Genomic DNA, 19,316 nt, shown 5'->3' with positions numbered 1-19,316 from the left:
TAATATAATCAATTAGGCCAGCTCCAGACACTCTTAGATGAGACGAATTATCTGAATCCATTTCAGTCGGGTTTCAGGCCTGGTTTTGGCATGGAAACAGCCTTGGTCACCTCTGTCGGGAGAGAGACAGAGGGAGTGTGACTCTGTTGATTCTCCTTGATCTCTCAGCGGCTTTTCATAGAATCATAGAATCATAGAGTTGGAAGGGGCCTTGTAGGCCATCGAGTCCAACCCCCTGCTCACAGCAGGAAATCCACAGCTAGAGCATCTCCCGCAGACAGCCGTCCAGCCTCTGCTTGAAGACATCCAGCAAAGGGGATCCCACCACCTCCCTAGGCAGTCAGTTCCATTGCCGAACCGCCCTTACTGTCAAGAAGTTCCTTCTAATATCCAGTCTGAATCTACGCTCTTGCAACTTAAAACCATTAGACCTAGTCCTACCCTCTGGGACAGCAGAGAACAAATCTGTACCCTCCTTTATGTGACAGCCCTTCAGGTACTTAAAGAGTGCAATCATGTCACCCCTCAGCCTTCTCTTCACCAGACTGAACATGCCAAGTTCCTTCAACCTTTCCTCATAAGACTTATTCTCCATACCGGCTATCATCCTCATGGCCCTCTTCTGAACCCACTCTAACTTGTCTGTATCCTTCTTAAAATGAGGCGCCCAGAACTGAACGCAGTATTCCAGATGATGAGGCCTGACCAATGCGGAATATAGTGGGACTATTACTTCCCTCGATCTGGAAACTGTAGCTCTGTTTATGCATCCCAAAACCGTGTTTGCCTTTTTTGCCGCAGCATCACACTGCTGGGTCATGTTCAACCTGCAATCCACTACAATTCCAAGGTCCTTCTCACACGCACTACTGCTAAGCCAGGTATTTCCCATCCTGTACCCGTGCATTTTGTTTTTGTGGCCTAAATGCAGAATCTTGCATTTGTCTTTATTGAATTTCATTTTATTAATTTCAGCCCAATTTTCTAGTCTATCCAGGTCCCTTTGGATTTTATTCCTGTCTTCCATTGTGTTAGCTGTCCCTCCCAGTTTCGTGTCATCTGCAAACTTAATAAGGATTCCCTCCACCCCATCATCTAAGTCATTGATAAAAATGTTGAAGAGTATCGGCCCCAGAACCCTGTGGCACTCCACTGGAAACCTCCTTCCAGTCCAAAGCAGAGCCACCGACGACCACTCTTTGAGTATGGTTTTCCAACCAGTTGTGAATCCACCTGACAGTATTTCCATCTAGTCCGCATTTGACCAGTTTGCTAATCAAAAGGTCGTGGGGGACTTTATCAAACGCTTTGCTGAAATCTAGATAGATGACATCTACAGCATTTCCACCATCTACTAAGCTAGTGACCTGATCAAAAAAAGAGATGAGATTAGTTTGACAGGATTTTTTCTTGACAAACCCATGATGGCTCCTACCAATCACAGCATTGTCATCTAGATAGTTGCCAATGGACTCTCTTATTATCTGTTCTAATATCTTTCCTGGTATTGAAGTCAGACTGACCGGCCTATAATTCCCTGGATCTTCTTTTTTACCCTTTTTAAAGAGCGGGACGACGTTTGCCCATCTCCAATCCTCCGGCACCTCTCTTGTTCTCCAGGATTTCTCAAAGATGATGGCAAGAGGTTCCGAGAGTACATCAGCAAGTTCCTTCAATACTCTGGGATGCAGTTCATCAGGCCCTGGAGATTTGAACTCATTTAGGTTAACTAGGTATTTCCTGACTATCTCCTTATCAATACCATCAACCATGGTATCCTTCTGAGGAGGCTGGCTGAGTTGGGAGCGGGATGGGGCTGCATGGCCGTGGTTCCGCTCCTACTTGGCGGGTCGGCTCCAGAAGGTGGTGCTTGGGGAACATTACTCGGCACCCTGGACTATCCAGTATGGGGTTCTGCAGGGGTCAGTTCTGTCCCCCATGCTGTTCAGCATCTACATGAAACTGTTGGATGCAGTCATCCAGAGTTTTGGAGTGTGTTGCCATCAGTATGCTGATGGCATGCAGCTCTATTTCTCCTTTTCATCTGCTTCAAGTGAGGCTGTCAATGTGCTGAACCGGTGTCTGGCTGCAACAATGGACTGGATGAGGGCTAATAAACTTAGGCTCAGTCCAGACAAGACTGAGATGCTGCTAGTGGATGGTTCTTCTGACCGGATGGTGGATGTCCAACCTCTCCTGGATGGGGTTACACTCCCCCTGAAGGAGCAGGTTCATAGCTTGGGGGTTCTCCTAGAACCATCTCTGTCACTTGAGGCTCAGGTAGCCTCGGTGGCATGGAGTGCCTTTTACCAACTTCGGCTGGTGGCCCAACTACGCCCCTATCTGGACAGCAATATCCTGGCTTCAGTTGTCCATGCTCTGGTAACCTCCAAGTTAGATTACTGCAATGCACTCTATGTGGGACTGCCCTTGAAGACAGTTCAGAAACTGCAGGTTGTGCAAAATGCAGCAGCCAGATTGGTAACAGGGACCAGATGGTTTGAACATAAAAAACCGATTCTGGCCTGCTTGCATTGGCTGCCTGTATGTTTCCAAGCCCGATTCAAGGTGCTGGTTTTAACCTATAAAGCCTTACACGGCTTGGGACCACAACACCTGATGGAACGCCTCTCCCGACATGAGCCCACCCGTACACTACGCTCAACATCCAAGGCCCGGGTGCCTCCTCCAAGGGAAGCTGGGAGTCTGGCAACAAGGGAGAGGGCCTTCTCAGTGGTGGCCCCCAAATTATGGAATGATTTTCCTGATGAGGTGCACCTGGCACCAACACTGTTATCTTTTTGATGCCAGGTCAAGACTTTCCTTTTCTCCCAGGCATTTTAGCATGTGTTTTTAAATTGCTTTTTTTAAAAATGTGTTCTTTAACATTTGTATATTTGTTTTTAATGTTTAATTGTTGTAAACCACCCAGAGAGCTTCGCCTATGGGGCAGTATAAAAATGCAATAAATAAATAATAAATAAATTGGCTTTCTTCCTTCTGAGAAAGGGTGGGATATACAGTAAATAATAAAAAACAATAAAATCATTAACGAATGTGGGAAGGAGCTGAAAATAAGAGATCATTTTAGTAATAAGCAATCAAGCTGACCAGTCTTTCTTAAAAATAGACAGATTGACATTGCAAAGAGCAATAAAATAATTGATTGCAGATTATTCATTCAAGGATGTTTGGAAAGTATTACATCAAAAAGTAAGACATTATACCTTTTATTCTAACCAAAATAAGGTACATTTAAGGATAGACCTATTATTGTTATCTTCTAGTTTATTGGCAGATGTAAGAAGTACTGAAATAAGACTAGGAATTTATGTGGACCATAATCTCATAACTTTAAGATTGGTAATAAATGAAAACATACACATAGGGAATGGAAACTTAATGCTTCATTGTTGACAGAATCTAATTTAACTGAACAATTTAAGACAGATCTGTTTTTTTTCCAGATCAGTGATATACAGAAGTGTCCAAAGCCTCAGTTTGTAATGCTAGTAAAGCATACATACTAAGACAATTTATAATATGTCATCCATTAAAACAGAAAAAGGAATAAGCTAAGGAAATCTTATATAAATGAAACAGATGAATGGAAAAGAGAAATAAAAAGGAAATGTTCAGGAGATAGAGATACAGTTAAAGGAAGCTAAGAAAGAGCTGGATCTTTTAGACATATAGCATGTGGACTGAAAAATGATATTTATCAAACAGATTTTTTACCAAGGCAATAAATGCAGTAAATTATTGGCCAATAAAATAAAATATAAAATAAGAAAAAGCATCACTATCCAAAAATTTAAAAGTGACATACTATTCTCAGATACAGAGGTAATTATTGATAATTTTGCTAGATGTTATAAAACCCTGTGTAAATTATAAAACCAAAGGTAGAAAATATTGATGTGTTTCTGAAGTACGGGAAGCTACCTTGTTTAAATGATGATGGACAATATTTAGAACAGAAAAGTTATAAAACCGAGGTTTGGGTGGTCACAGAAAAATTTAATGGAAGGGGATCAGGCTCAGATGGGTTTATAGCAGAGTATTATAAGACATTTGTGGAAACCCCTTCAGTCAGTGCTTTAAATGAAATGCACCTCTTCAGTAATATCCCACAAGAGTGGACATTAAGGTTGTCATTGTCCTTTAAAAGAAGGGGAATGATAAAGAAAATGTGGTTTCATATAGACCAAGGATAGCTAATCAGTTATGGCTAAAGGGCCACATTAAGGGTTCACCATTCCTCCAAGGGCCACATGCCAGCACATACTCACACAGCAGGGAGCGGGGGGAGACAAGCAGCTTTCATATACTCACACACATACAATCAGAAGAGGGTAGGAGATAACTTACCTAGACACACATAGACACATTCAGTAGAGCAAGGGACACAAGAAGCCTGCAGATATCTACACACACAGCAAAGGAGGGGGGCAGACTCAGCAGAACACCCACATTCGCTGTTGTCCCAGATCTTCCCTGGGGAGAAAAATACAGGTCTATAAAAGCTCCTGAGAGCAATCCTAATCATATCTATTCAGCAGTAAATTCCATTCTGTTCAGTGCAGCTTATCGCTATGTATAATCTGAAAACATGGTTGCTTTAAGGGGAGGGAAATTGGCTATCTTAGGCAGAAGAACTTAAGTTCAAATAAACAGCTAAAGGAAAAAGGGCACCTTGGGAATTTTTAAAATGTTCTGACCAGAGAGAGGGCCTTTTCAATCGTGGCCCCCACCCTCTGGAACTTACTTCCTTTTGACCTTCGTCACACCTCCTCCCTGATGGCTTTTCGCCAAGCTTTAAAGACCTGGCTGTTCAGGCAGGCCTATGGGATTTCTGGGGTGGGTTAGGTTTTTATATTGTATTACTGAAGGATGGTTTATGAATTGCTGTTAATATTGTATGCTATGTGCATATGTTTTTATATTGTATTTATATTGTGTACGTCGCCCAGAGTGTCCGCTTAGGCGGACAGATGGGCAACTAATTAAATAAAATTTTATTATTTATTTATTTATTTATTTATTTGAGGAGTAGAGCAACTAACATAGTTATGCAAAGCTAGTTAATCTCTGGCCAACTGCTGACCTGTTTATGCTTATTGCTCCTCTGCTGTTCTTCAATCTATTTCTTCCTGTGACGGCCTTCAGCACCAATCAAGCATATTTTGTGAGCAACCAAAAAGATAACTGTACACGTAGACATCACCAAATGGTCAATATAGGAATCAAATTGATTATATAATTGGTAGCAGAAGATGGAGAAGTACCATACTTTCTGCAAAAACGAGACCAGGAGCAGACTGCAGTACAGATCATGAACTGGTCGTATTGAAAATCAGAGTAAAGCTAAAGAAGAACAACAAAGCAATCATAATGCCAAAATACAATTTAAATAACAACCCAGAAGAATATAAAGATCAAATAAGGAACAGATTTGAGGCTTTAAACTTAGTTGACAGAGAACCAGAAGAACTATGGAGTGAAGTCAGAGACATTATCAGGGAAGAATGCAAAAAGACAATACCTCTAGTTACACAGAGAGAAAGACCTCAATGGATGACTGAAGAAACTCTTAAAATGGTTAAAGAAAGAAGGAAAGCAAAAGCAAAAGGTGATAGAAACACGGTTAGAGCCCTATATGCAACAATAAAGCGACTAGTACGTAGGGATAAAGAGAACTATTACAATAGATATTGTATAGAAATAGAAGAGGACAACAGAAAGGGAAGAACAAGAGCCCTATTCCAAAAGATCAGACAAATGAAAGGGAAATTTAAACCAAGAGTAGGGATGTTGAATAATCAATAGGGGAACACACTGACTGACCGAGATGAAATAAGAGGAAGATGGAAGCAATACACTGAAGAACTCTATAAAAGAGATGCCAGGATGACAGATTCATTCACAGAGGAACTGTATGATGAAGAACCAGAAATTTTAAAATGTGAGGTCAAAGCTGCTCTTAAAATACTTGGAAGAAACAAATCACCAGGGACAGATGGCATACCAATAGAGTTGCTGCAAGCTGCTGAGACTGAATCTGTCCAAATTTTGACAAAAATTTGTCGAGAAATATGGGAAACTAAACAATGGCCCACAGACTGGAAGCATTCCATCTACATCCCAATTCCAAAGAATGGGGATCCCAGGGAATGCAGTAATTATCGAACTATTGCCTTCATATCCCATGCAAGTAAAGTAATGCTCAAGATTCTACAACAAAGGCTCTTACCATATATGGAGCAAGAAATGCCAGACGTCCAAGCTGGATTTAGAAAGGGAAAAGGCACCAGAGTTCATATCACAGAAATACATTGGATAATGGAACGGACCAAGGAATTTCAGAAGAAGATCACCCTGTGCTTTATAGATTACAGCAAAGCCTTTGACTGTGTAGATCATGAAAAACTATGGAATGCTTTAAAAGAAATGGAGGTGCCACAGCATCTGATTGTCCTGATGCGCAACCTATACTCTGGACAAGAGGCTACTGTAAGGACAGCATATGGAGAAATCGATTGGTTCCCCATTGGAAAGGGTGTGAGACAGGGTTGTATTTTATCACCCTATTTATTTAATCTATACGCAGAACATATCATACGGAAAGCGGGATTGGACCAAGAAGGAGGTGTGAAAATTGGAGGGAGAAATATCAATAATTTAAGATATGCAGACGATACCATACTACTAGCAGAAACCAGTAATGATTTGAAACGAATGCTGATGAAAGTTAAAGAGGAAAGCACAAAAGCAGGATTACAGCTGAACATCAAAAAGACTAAAGTGATGACAACAGAAGATTTATGTAACTTTACAGTTGACAATGAGGACATTGAACTTGTCAAGGATTATCAATACCTTGGCACAGTCATTAACCAAAATGGAGACAATAGTCAAGAAATCAGAAGAAGGCTAGCACTGGGAAGGGCAGCTATGAGAGAACTAGAAAAGGGCCTCAAATGCAAAGATGTATCACTGAACACTAAAGTCAGGATCATTCAGACCTTGGTATTCCCGATCTCTATGCATGGATGTGAAAGTTGGACAGTGAAAAAAGCGGATAAGAGAAAAATCCACTCATTTGAAATGTGGTGCTGGAGGAGAGCTTTGCGCATACCATGGACTACGAAAAAGACAAATAATTGGGTGTTAGAACAAATTAAACCAGAACTGTCACTAGAAGCTAAAATGATGAAACTGAGGTTATTATACTTCGGACATATCATGAGAAGACATGATTCACTAGAAAAGACCATCATGCTGGGAAAAACAGAGGGGAGTAGAAAAAGAGGAAGGCCAAACAAGGGATGGATTGATTCCATAAAGGAAGCCACAGACCTGAACTTACAAGATCTGAACAGGGTGGTTCATGACAGATGCTCTTGGAGGTCGCTGATTCATAGGGTCGCCATAAGTCGTAGTCGACTTGAAGGCACATAACAACAACAACAAAATATAGCAGCAATCAAGCATATAGAGAACGCTAAATAACATAGATTATGTAAATGAATTAATATATATGGTGTATGCTTATTTAAGATGCTAAAAAAGCTTGTGATAGATTGGAATGGGTGTTTTTGAAAGAATGTGAGAAGGGGCTTGAGTTTGAAGTAAAATGAATTAAAATGAATATACTGCCAAGGATTACATACTTGTTTCAGAACCTACTACAATTATGCTTTTATGCTCTTGCATCTTTTGCAAGAATGACAAAAAAGTAATTAATGATTTTATCTGGCAAGAGGAAAAGGTGAAGGTTGATTAAAAGGTGGATAGATAAACTTAACAAGACTTCCCCTTTATCTCCTCCCCTGATCCCATGACCTCAAAATTTGCTCTGGAGGTTCCTTAACTTGGGGGAGGGCTGTGGGGGAGAGAAGCGGAAAGTTGTGTTCTGCTAGCAGAAGTCTCTTGTGCTAGCAGCAGTAGCAGCATAGTGGCAAATTCAGAAGTGCAGGGTCTCTTCATTATAGTCACAACCACACCCCTCCCTCCCTTTTGCTGCTGGGTTAAGAATGATATTCTTGTTAATGCCTTCTCCTACAACAACATGTCTCTAGGAAACAATAAGCATGTAAGGAGTGAGTGTTAGCTACTGAAGAGAGTCTTCTAAGTGGCTGACTCACCTCCTCTGATTAGCTCCACAGGAAAGGACAAAGACGCATGTTAGAAGATTCTTCTTGGTGGCTAACACACTCCCCTTTCATGCTGATTGGCTGGTAGGATGCTGGGACCCTGCTCCCAAAAAAGTAAGGAGTCTAAGACCCCCTGAGTCTCTGAAAGACTACACCTCTGGTTGGCAGAACAGAAAACCTGGATACAGCTCATAAATCAGAGTGAGATATAATAAACAGTCCCACTGCAGTCAGATAGTATAACCAGCTGCCAGTTCCTCAAAAGTGCCACATGCAGGAGACAACAGATTTCTTAGAACCGCAAGCAGATGATCTCCCACATGCCCCACTCTCTCTCTTATTCTGGAGCAATTCTTAATATCTATTGTTGAAATCATAGAAGATATAATTTATGATATATGATATTTATTATATAAACCACACCGTCTTTATATGTATATACAGTAAATGTTGAGAAACTTGAGGTTATCTTATGTATTTAGCATAATTGTAGTTCATGAAATGTATTTTCTAAAAAAAAACTAATAAAAGAAAAATTATCTGTCAAAGAAAAGTTTGGTCTTTAAATTGAGAAGATTGTAGTTCAGCTGCAGGTGTTCTTGGATAATACTAATTATCTCAACCCATTGCAGTCTGGGTTAAGACTCTGGGGATGGAATCAGCCTTGGTTGCCTGACAGATGACTTTTATTGGGAGAGAACAGGGAGAGTGCGACCCTGCTACTCTTGCTTGATCTCTCAGTGGCTTTTAATGCTATTAACCATGGTATTCTCCTGGACCATCTCTGTGCATTGGGAGTTGTAGGGACTTGTTACAGTGGCTCTGCTCCTTCCTACAGCAATTAACATTGGCTTGCATGCTGCAGGAACCATCTTGTACCAAATGCTATTTAATATCGATATGGAGCCATTGGGAGTGATTATTAGGGAATTTGGAGCATAGTGTCGTCAATATGCTGATGAAACCCTACTCCATTTTTCTGTTACATTTGAATCAGGGGTGGCTGAGCAAGCCCTGGAGCAGGGTCTGGTTGTAGCGGTGGGCTTGATGAGGTCTAATAAGCTGAAGCTGAATCCTGATAAGATGGAGATCCTGTATGTAGGTCATTCACACATCCAGGAACTGAGGAGTGTCCTGTTGGGGGTGAGATTACATTACTCTGAAGGAATGGGTACGTAATGTGGGGGTACTCTCTGATCCACTGCAGACCCAAGAGACCTTAGCTGCTAGGATCATTTTTTTTACAGCTTTGACTGATGTGCCACCAACAATTGTTCCTGAACCAGCTAACTTAGCCACAGGGACCCATGCATCGGCAACCTCAGTAGTAGACTATTGCAATGTAATGTGGTGTTTCCCTTAAGGCTGGTTTGAAAGTTGCAGCTGGTTCAAAATGTAGCAGCTAGGTTGCTAAATGCAGCATCTTACTGTGCACATAACTCAAGCCCTAAACAACCAAATTATAACTAAGTTCACTAAGATATTTGAAGGAGGCTCTATAAGTTATGCCATGGCCTGCAGATACTCAGCTCATAGCAACGTGAAGGAGGACAGTGGCCCCAGCTTATCAACTCCCCAAAGTGATATGTAAGGCACCTACTATGGATAGCTTCTGCTGGCTGTTAACAATACATCCATTTACTCAAGCATTCCCCAGCCCCTGATAACACCTGGAAGAATTCCTGACTACTGTAGTTGTGACATTTTATTGTATATTGTTCTTGCTGTATATTGCTTTTGAATTGTTGTTTTATACTGAATTGTTATATTGTACTTGGTCTTATTTTAATGGGAAGTGGTATATAAACATTTTAAATAAATAAACCATTCTTTATTTTAGGAATTGGTCAGTCTGAGTTGCCAAGCTACAATAAGGTCAAAGCCCAACACCTTTATATGCTATTTGGCACCAAAACTGAAATTCAGCTATGCATTAAAATATACAGGGTATATGCCCGGATATACAGTCAGCCAGTGATGATGATTTAAAATAGCAGCTGTGTGACTGGCCTGGCACCAAGTTATAGTCTCATAGACTCTCTGTCCATCTTATTGGCTGTGAATCAATAACATTTTATTGTATTGCCAACTTGGTTGAACTCTTGATTTGCTTTGGCTGCAAGGTCTAGAGCCAGAGGTATAAAAAGCATCATAATACATGGCAAACCAGAATAAGAGTTTTAGTTGTTTTAATGCATTAGATCTATCTATTCTGCCATTTCAGCAGAAAATCTTGGCATTGGGTTTGTTTGGCTTTCTCAGACTTTCAGCTTTGAATATTTTTTAACTGACTAGCTATTATGGCTGCAAGGATGTGTGTGCAGGAAGGCAGGCAATACTTTCTGAAATCCCAGAAGCCAAAGGCTGAATAAGATGTGTGAATAAGATTCTGAGTAGTATAGGCTTCAGTGTCCTGCATAGATCCTTGCTCCTCCCCATGGCCAGCAAAATCATAATACACTATAAGCAACATATATGCAAAACATGAGAAATTGCTCTATTTGCTTAACTGATACAGACTGTGCAATTCAGCTTTTCCTGACACAGAATTTGGATTACAGGAGGCTGGAGGTTTAACATCTAAAAATATATGTGAATAATAAATAAAACTGCAACTAAGGAAAAAACAAATAATTCCTTACATGAATATTAACTCTTACAATAAACAGCTTATATGGATGCACGTTATCCTGAAATGTGTCATTCCAGTACATCAGAAAAATAGTCCAGTGTTCCATAAACCAATTTGTTTGCCCTTAATTCGCTCTCCTATAATAGGTTAGCTTGGATAGTGTGACACTGTCCCAGATCCTCTCATACCACTCAAAGATAAGGGGGTTATGTTTTTTGCTTCCAGACCTTTGTGATATTATTTTTGCAGCAGTCATAAGATTTAGTATCATCTAGAGGTCATCTTCAAGAACAGTTTCTCTTAAATAACCAACCTAATAACAATATTTTAGGATTATTTTTTATTATGTACCCCATCATGTCTCTTATTACATCACAAATCACATTCCAGTACACCTGAATCTTTGGACAGCTCCAAAATATGTGCAAAAGGTCAGCATTAGGCCTGTTACATCTCCAGCATCTCTGCTTGAGATACTGGAGGTTTAATATTTTTAGAACAGAGTACACACAGTCCTAAGTATAGCCACTGGATTATCCATAGGCCTCTGCGAGGGAAGGTAGGCAAGGAGGGTATTAGTTGCTCCTCAGTCTCAGTTATTTTCCCTGTATCTTCTTTGACTTTGTATGCCACTTTTCTACGTCACTACCTTACTATGTTACTCTATTCAAGGTAGTTCAAGCCCAAATAATAAACAAAAGCCATATTGCAAAGGGAATGGAGGAGAAAAGTAAAGGAGGGAGTCAGTAGTCCCTCTGGGTCCTTGGATTATAGATTTGAGATTTGTGGAAACATTTGAAAACAAATTGCAGAAAGATGCCATAAATCTATGGAAATGTATGGCAAACTTTTTAATTTCACAACTTCAATGCCAAGGATCTCCGCCAGCAACAATGTCTTCTGAAATTACACTAAAAGCCACAAAGCTGAGATTGCTCTAATCAAAACTGAATGTCAGCAGGCGCTTAGTTGCAGTTAACAGCTCCCACTGCAATTAAAATTTGTTAGTCTTATCATACTTCTCCCACTCCCCTTCTCAAATTTTCTCAGATGTTTTGCCTGAACAGGAACCTCGAAATTCACCTTGATATTTTGTTGTAGGGAAAAATCAGTGGCAAAGCCATCCTAAACACTTTGTTGGTTACATTCCCATTGCTGGAGCCACACTATACACTGAGCAACAGATCTGTGTCGTTGAATGTGGGTCATTAGTCAACAACTGTAGAACAGCAGTCATTTTCAAGTGGCAAGGTCTGACATTGGATAGGCATGGCCTGGGGAGAGGATCGGAGAGGGGAGAAACTGATGGGCAGAGGAAGGAAGTGTTCAGCAGCACCTCTTGCCTTCCTATTGTTTCTCCATTTGAAACAACCCTCCCATTTACAGTTTTCCAGGGCTACTTGTGTTCCAAGATACAAGTCTGCTGCCAGGTCTAGCAGAAAGGGTTTGACTGGTTGGATCCAGAGTGTGATTAACACTTCATTGTGTGAGGGGATGCTTCCTGCTACCTTGAAAGAGGTGGCAGTGAGGCTACTCCTAAAGAAATCGGCTCTGGACCCCTTGGTTGGAATAGCTATCGACCAGTAACAAATAACCCTTTCTTGGAGAAGGTGGTGGAGAAGGTAGTGGTGGGGCAGCTGCAGGCATTCTTAGATATCACAGGTTATCTAGATCTGTTCCATTCTAGGTTCAGGCCTGGTCATGGGACTGAATCAGCTTTGGTTGCCCTGATGGATGACCTTTACAGAGAGTTGGACAAGGGGACAAGGGGAGTGCACTGTGTTATGGTGGTTCCAGTCCTACCTACAGGAGCAAGTCCAGATAGTAGTGTTGTGATTGTTTTTCGTCCCCTAGAAGTTGTGCTGTGGTGTGCCACAGGGTACCATTTTACCCAATGCTATTTTTCTACATAAATAAAAAGGCAAGCCCTTATGCTGTCATGCCAACATGACGCCACATAGCACAACATGATGCCACATGTCAGGGGAAGGATGGCAGAGACAGCTTACCTGGGGAGCAGGCAGGCTATGCAGTGATGGTAGGTGAGGCCTGGCAAGGCCAGGTGCCAGGGTCAGGCAAGGCTGGGTGTGAGATGGTGCTGGGGTGTTCAAGGCCTAGCAAGGCAGGGCGTGAGAGAGTGGTGGTGGCAAGGGGGAGGCCTGGCAAGGCCAGGCATTAGAGATTGGTGGCGATGGCGGAAGAGGTCAGGAGGGAGAGGGATGGAAGGAAAAGGGATGGAAGGAGGAGGGACATGGCAACTCATGGGAGAAAGGGGGAGGGCCATGGCAACCTGTAGGGGGGCAGGGGGAGGGGGCAGGCCTTAGCAATCTCTGGAGGGTGAAGAGGTGGGCTTCAGTGACAGTAGGTGGAGTTGGTGAGCAAAACAAGCAAGGGTGGCAGCCCCTAGTAATATCAATATGAAGCCACTGGGAGCAGTTATTAGGAGTTTCAGCGCAAGCATACTGATGACACTCAGCTCTATTTGTCCATAACATCCATATCAGGAAAAGCTGTGCAAGCTTGGACTAGTGCCTGGAACGCAGTGGTGGGATGAATGAAGGATAATAAACTGAAGTTGGATCTTGGCAAGAGAAAGGCACTGTGGGTGAGTGGTTCCCATGACCAAGAAATTGGTCAATTGCCTGCCCTGGTCGGGGTAGCACTCCCCCTGAAGGAGCAGGTATGCAGTCTGGAGGTGCTTTTGGATCCAACTTTGTCACTGGAGGCCCAGGCAGGCTCAGTGGCTGGAAGTGCCTTTTATCAGCTGTGCCTAGTAAGATAGTTATAACCATTCCTGGGCAGGGGAAGCTTGACCACAGTAATTCAGACACTGGTGACTTCAAGAGGTAATTCCTGCAATGCATTCTATGTGGGGCTTCTCTTGCACTTGACTCAGAAACTGCAGTTAGTGCAGCATGTTGCAGCCAGATAACTGACAGAAGTGAGATCCTGTCAGCATATAACACCTCTGCTCAGGGATCTGCACTGGTCTTCCAGTTTGTTACTGGGCCAAGTTCAAGGTGTTACTATTGGTATATAAAGCCCTTAAAAGCTTGGGACCATTTACTTGCAAGACTGTCTTACCTCATATGAGCCTGCTCAAGCACTTCAGTGTGCAGAACTGGTACTGTTACAGGTGCCACATAATATTATTTATTTATTTATTTATTTTGTATCCCGCCCTTCCTCCCAGCAGGAGCCCAGGGTGGCAAACAAAGTGTAAAAAAAATTTTTTTTAGTGTGGCAGCACCTACTCTTTGGAGCGTCCTGGCTGTTGCTTATTTGGCACCTGCTTATAACTTTTGTGTTTACGCAAGCCCTATCCAGACACACAGATGTTGATGTGTTTTAATTTTTTTAGTTTGTTAATTGTTTTTAAATGTTTTTAATTACTTGTCTTTATCTGTTTTATCAATTATTTTTAATGTTTTTTATAAACTGATTAGAGGGGTTTTTTTGCTATCAAGTGTTATATACATTTTGTGAAATAAATAAAAATAATAATATCTAGCCTAAGGCAAATACAAAACCTTGAGGGCTGATTATAAAATACTGTCAATTCCTCTGCTTTTCCCCTTCAAATTGTCATTAAAGATAAAGACAGACTCCTTTCACAAATAGTTATTTAGACCTAGTGTTTTGTGTCTTACGTGTACCTAATCTTCCTCTAACCATGTCTGTTGTTAAACTTATAATGCCTCCTGAAACACCTTATCCTTTTGATGTTGATAGATTGATCCCTGGAAATGATTGAGCTTACAGAGATACATTATTTCTCTAGCTGCAGTTAATGTGGCTGCCGTTATTAGTCCTATAAATCAGAATGTGCCAGTATAGCTAGGATGTTTTTGCTGTCAATATAAATGAAACTTTACGTTTGCATTGCTGATTTGTGTGGCTTTCATGTAATTTTATCCTATTATAAATAATGTATTTTGTTTTAGTTAGACTGAATGAAAATTTTTCTATAACATATCTTATGGTTTCATGGACTCTTTTTTACATTGACATAAGCCCCATTCAAAAGCTACACTTGCCTGTAATGCCAATGCATGAGCGGGACTGTGCCAAATACTCATGTCCCAATGTCTAGTTACTGACTAGCCCCACCCCCTGGTATCTGTGCATAGAGAGTGAACATATGCAGCCTTTGTGCATACAACTGCACATGCAAAGATTCCCTCCTTGCAGATATTTATAGGGCTAGTCAGTTCACAAGACAGGTCTAGTTGGTGTGTGTGATGTTGGGAACGTGGTTACTCCTGATTGCACCTCTCCATTCACATGTTGATCTCACACATTAATATAACTTCTGAACAGTGCTTTTATCTACTTAAAAACTCGTGCAATTTTGCCATAGAATGCCTATGTGTTGCAGAGGGAAATATACACAGGATTCTGGGAAATATACTCCCGTTCCCAAAGGATGTTGTACAGGCCTGTTAGATCTCTTTATTGCTCCACATAAACTGAGACTATTTCCTAAAGCACAGATGACTCTCCTTTGCAGCTGCACATTTTAGGGGATCAACAGTGGTGATGGAGAAAGCACAGTGCAACACTCTTGAAGAACTTCCTTAGAACACAGTTCCCTAGACCAATAGAAATTCCCAAGACCACAGTTTGAAACCACTGGTCTAGAAGACACAAGCAGAGAAGTGAAAATGGGGCTCAAGTCTACATGGATTGTTCTATGTCCACTTATGAACATGACTGCTTTCTTAGTGTAACTTTCTGTATACTGTTGTAGAAGATGGCGCCAAATCTGTGTGCAAGTTTGTTAATATGCAATTTTTCTCCTAAATAAATTGTTGTCTGCAGCTTGTTTATATGAGCAGGAATCTCCAGGGGAGACTAGCCACATTTGCTTGTTTACTAATTTTGGCTACTCTTGGATCATTGTGCCTGTTATGAATTTGGAACTTTCCCCAATTTGGATTCTGCAAAGTATTCTTCACTGGTTAAATCTTTTCAAAACTGTAAAACAACAAAAACCAGTTTTTCCAAAGCTCATTGCCTTCTTTAGCACTTGGAATTTGCTCTTCTTTACTGAGTAAACAAATTCCAGGCTGAAGTTAGTTAAGGCGATTGTTATCTGGGGATAAATGGGCATATAAACAAGTCTTGGGTCTGTAAAGAACAGAATGGCCCAGTTTTTAAGGATCTGTGGGAACTAATTATTGAACTTTGATAAATAGCATTAACTTTACATTTCAAAGTGGATCATTCATAAAGTTCTTTGTATGTAGTTTTAATTACTTCAAGTTTATTGAAGTTTTTTCCATGATACTTCAACAATTAAATTTGTGCAGATTCTAACTATTTCCCTCCCATGTTTTATTTTTATCCTACGTACCCTCCCAAGAAGTTCAGGGAGGTTCTCCTTTGCTCTTGTTATATATTCACAACAACCCTGTGAGGTAGGTTCTAGCTCAGCCTTTCCTCTGACAGGGTAGGTTTCTTTCTGGAGGGGGAGTTGATGGTAGAGCACTCAGTCAAGTAAGCTCCCTGTTGCAATCTGAAGTGGAACAACTCAGACCCAGGTTCACCACCTTTAACGCTTTAACGCTTTAACGTCCTATGAAAAGAAGTACAATAATCTAGAATGGACACAGTAGCAGAAAAAAATGAGTGGATTCCTTCTAATGACATCACTGATAGCACAAATGGATGAGTGCCAAGTCCACCAAAATGTTAAGTAGCACATTGTACAAAGCTCCCAACCAGAAGGCATTGACATTTGGCTGTTTGTCAAAGGGAGTTTCCGTCCCTGGTTGTCAACTTTGGAAGGCAAGCCATAATTTCCAGGAGAAACCAATGCAAGGGAAGGGCTCAGAAATGCTTAGGCTGAACACTGAAACAACTTTGTCAGACTATCAGCATTTTCAGTATTTGAAGCAATTCTGAGATGCCAATCTGTGTTAAAGAAATATCCAATTCACTGCATTCAGGCAAAATAATCCCTGCGTAAGAAAAAGAGGCATACAGCCAGCTGTGTGAATTGGATTTATATCAACTTCCAGTAAACCTCTATGAAGGATATGTATTTGTTGTTCAGAGACATACAATAGCATGTTAAAAACAATATAATACCTAAACAATGCAGGCTGATACAATGTTTGCAGAATGTTGATGTTGATACGTCCTTAGTATTTTTGAGTGAGGAATTGTTGGTGCTTTTCAAGTGAAAATCAGTCCTAAAGGAGAAACACACACACACACACACAGGATTTGATACTCCCATTTTTCATGTACCTTGTTCTGTAAAGAACCTATTCCATCACAGGCTGGATCAGGACTAGACATGACCAATAACCCACAAAAGGGGGATAGCTCTGATAGCATTTTAATTGTACAGTATACCATTAAAATCTTTAACAGTCTGTCCTTTTATATGCCTGTTTGTTGCAGCAGGACAGGATTTCAATATCTGCTCTGTGTGAAAATGCCATTTTGTGCGTGTTCAAGGCACAGAGCTTTCCAAGGTGCTGACATTTGTTTTGACCAGTGTTTGATATATTCACAAGGTAAATTTGTCATAGAACTGTGGAGAAAGAACTATGTGCTTCTGAGTTAAGTAAATTGGATGATGCAGTTAGTTGCAGGTTATTCTGCCTAACATTAATCAGCCTAATATCAAAACATAAAAAAGGGAATAACAAATGGATATTGCCACCACTACAAATCATGGATTCAAAATATAATTGTGAAAAAACGGTCACTCCATAAAGCTGATCTTTTTCAATTATGCTGCAGACATAGCCAGCAAAGAGTTCACCATCTGATGCCCACCTCAGTTCATGTTCTTTTGAAGCAGCAGTTACAAAACCTGCTCTCTGTATGATAACCTTAATTCTTTAAAATGCTCCTGTAAACAATCCCCATTACTTAATATGCAAGGAATTTATAACAATGGGTGAAAACAGATGACACAGCACAGTCATTGCTTTTGAAAAAAAATCAGCTCTGAGAGACTCCCTACACAAACAGTTCCTCACATGATGAAACAATTGCTGTGCTGTTATTATCTCAGACTGCAGGGAAAGAATAGCATATACGAATGCTCTCCAGTGTAAAAAAAACCCACAGACCTGCATAGGAAAAGTGGAAATGTTACAGATGAGGGCTCTAAGCTAGCCTTCTTCCTGACATTTTAGCTTTTCATTTGTATGGATTTTTTGACCCAGACCCAGGGAGCCAGCATTCTGAAATGGAATATTCCTTGGAGAGCTATACTATGTGTTGTTATTTTTGAAATGTTAAAATTCACTTATAGAGATTTTATGACTTAATACTGTAGTCAAGAAGATGCTCTGTGTAAATCTTAGAGTGACATTCCTAGGACATTGGAGGGAGTTGTTTTCAAAGAACGATGCAACACAATCCTATTTTCTGGGCTAGTTGTTCATGAATGTTGTAACATTTTTTTAAAAAGTCCTGGCATTGCATTAGTGTCACAGTAGGGAGCTAGAACCAGCACATCTGATCCCCAATTGGATTGTGCAGCTACTGTCTATACTGGTAGTATGGTGTTCTTGTACCATAGTTTGTTTTCAGAGTACATTGTTTCCTTTCTTTGTCTACCCTTTCTCCTCCTTCCAGTTACGATGAAGAAGCAAATGTACAAGAGGAATACATCCTTGGGCATACAGGGCCTTGGCCATTTAGGCCACCTGTGGGCAATAGTGAATATCTGTCAAAGCCTAAACATCACAATAACTTAGATAATGTTTGGGTGACATGCTGAGCAAGCATAGATGTTTCAAAGCTCTGTACTACAAAATAACTTGGGCTTTCTTCTCATTCTTTGGTTGGGCATGACCCTTTGAGGTTGGGGAAGGCTCTGCAATTCACTCTCCTAAGGATGAAACAGGAAATACTCCCTGTCAATCAAGCAGTACTCTCAATTAATTAATCAGGGAAGGGTGAATTAAGGATTATCTGTCTGGCTTGCCCTTCATTATCCTCTCACCATCTGCCACATAGCTTAGACATTGATTTACACTTTATCCAAAATCACAGCATCTTCTGCAGAAGCTTAATGATATCACTAAAGACATGCCAGAGCACTGATTCAGCCTGCACCATCAAAATCTGTTTGTGTCACTCCTAGATTTCCTTCTGGGCCTTGTCTCTCATTCTCCACTGAAGTGCTGTAGCACGGTTCTTCCCAAGTCTTTTAGCGGCATAACAACAGATATCATTTCCAAGCCACCTGTGTGAAGAGATCTTACATGGCCCAAGTATCAAAATTCAAACATCTCTTTTGTGAATTCCTTTCTCCCACTTTTTCACCTCACTCTCTATTTTAAAATTAGAAGCAAGCTGAAGCCTAGTGGAGGCAGTATGCAGCATCTTAATTGGGTTGTCCCTGGGGTTCTACTTCAGTCTCCAACTAGCCACCTTGTTAGCATCAGTAAACCTTCTGGTCTTTAAAAGATGCAAATATCAGAAGGTGATTCTATCACCAAAAGAGCCTAGCTTTCGAAAAAGAAAACTTGAAATATTAAATAATGCAATTTTCCAGG

The 19,316-nt window shown here is 40.8% G+C and overlaps 1 protein-coding gene across 6 annotated transcripts in view; it reads left to right on the top strand.

The window, feature by feature from the left end:
• The window catches only part of LHFPL3 (LHFPL tetraspan subfamily member 3), a 425,978-nt gene that overhangs the window by 23,730 nt on the left and 382,932 nt on the right, over positions 1-19,316 (top strand). For 2 of the 6 annotated variants that reach the window (XR_009764492.1, XR_009764493.1), the window contains exon 4: positions 15,299-16,050. The exons of 2 other annotated variants lie outside the window; for them this stretch is intronic. The gene's annotated coding sequence lies outside the window, so the exon portion shown is untranslated. Of the gene's footprint in view, positions 1-15,298; positions 16,051-19,316 lie in introns of those variants that run through there. 2 more of the 6 variants (XR_009764491.1, XR_009764490.1) reach the window with 1 other exon arrangement.

The sequence above is a fragment of the Rhineura floridana genome, chromosome 8, assembly GCF_030035675.1.
Source record: "Rhineura floridana isolate rRhiFlo1 chromosome 8, rRhiFlo1.hap2, whole genome shotgun sequence".
NCBI classification, from domain to species: domain Eukaryota; kingdom Metazoa; phylum Chordata; class Lepidosauria; order Squamata; family Rhineuridae; genus Rhineura; species Rhineura floridana.
The sequence above is the reverse complement of the archived record's forward strand: the minus strand, read 5'-3'. Positions and strand labels throughout refer to the sequence as shown.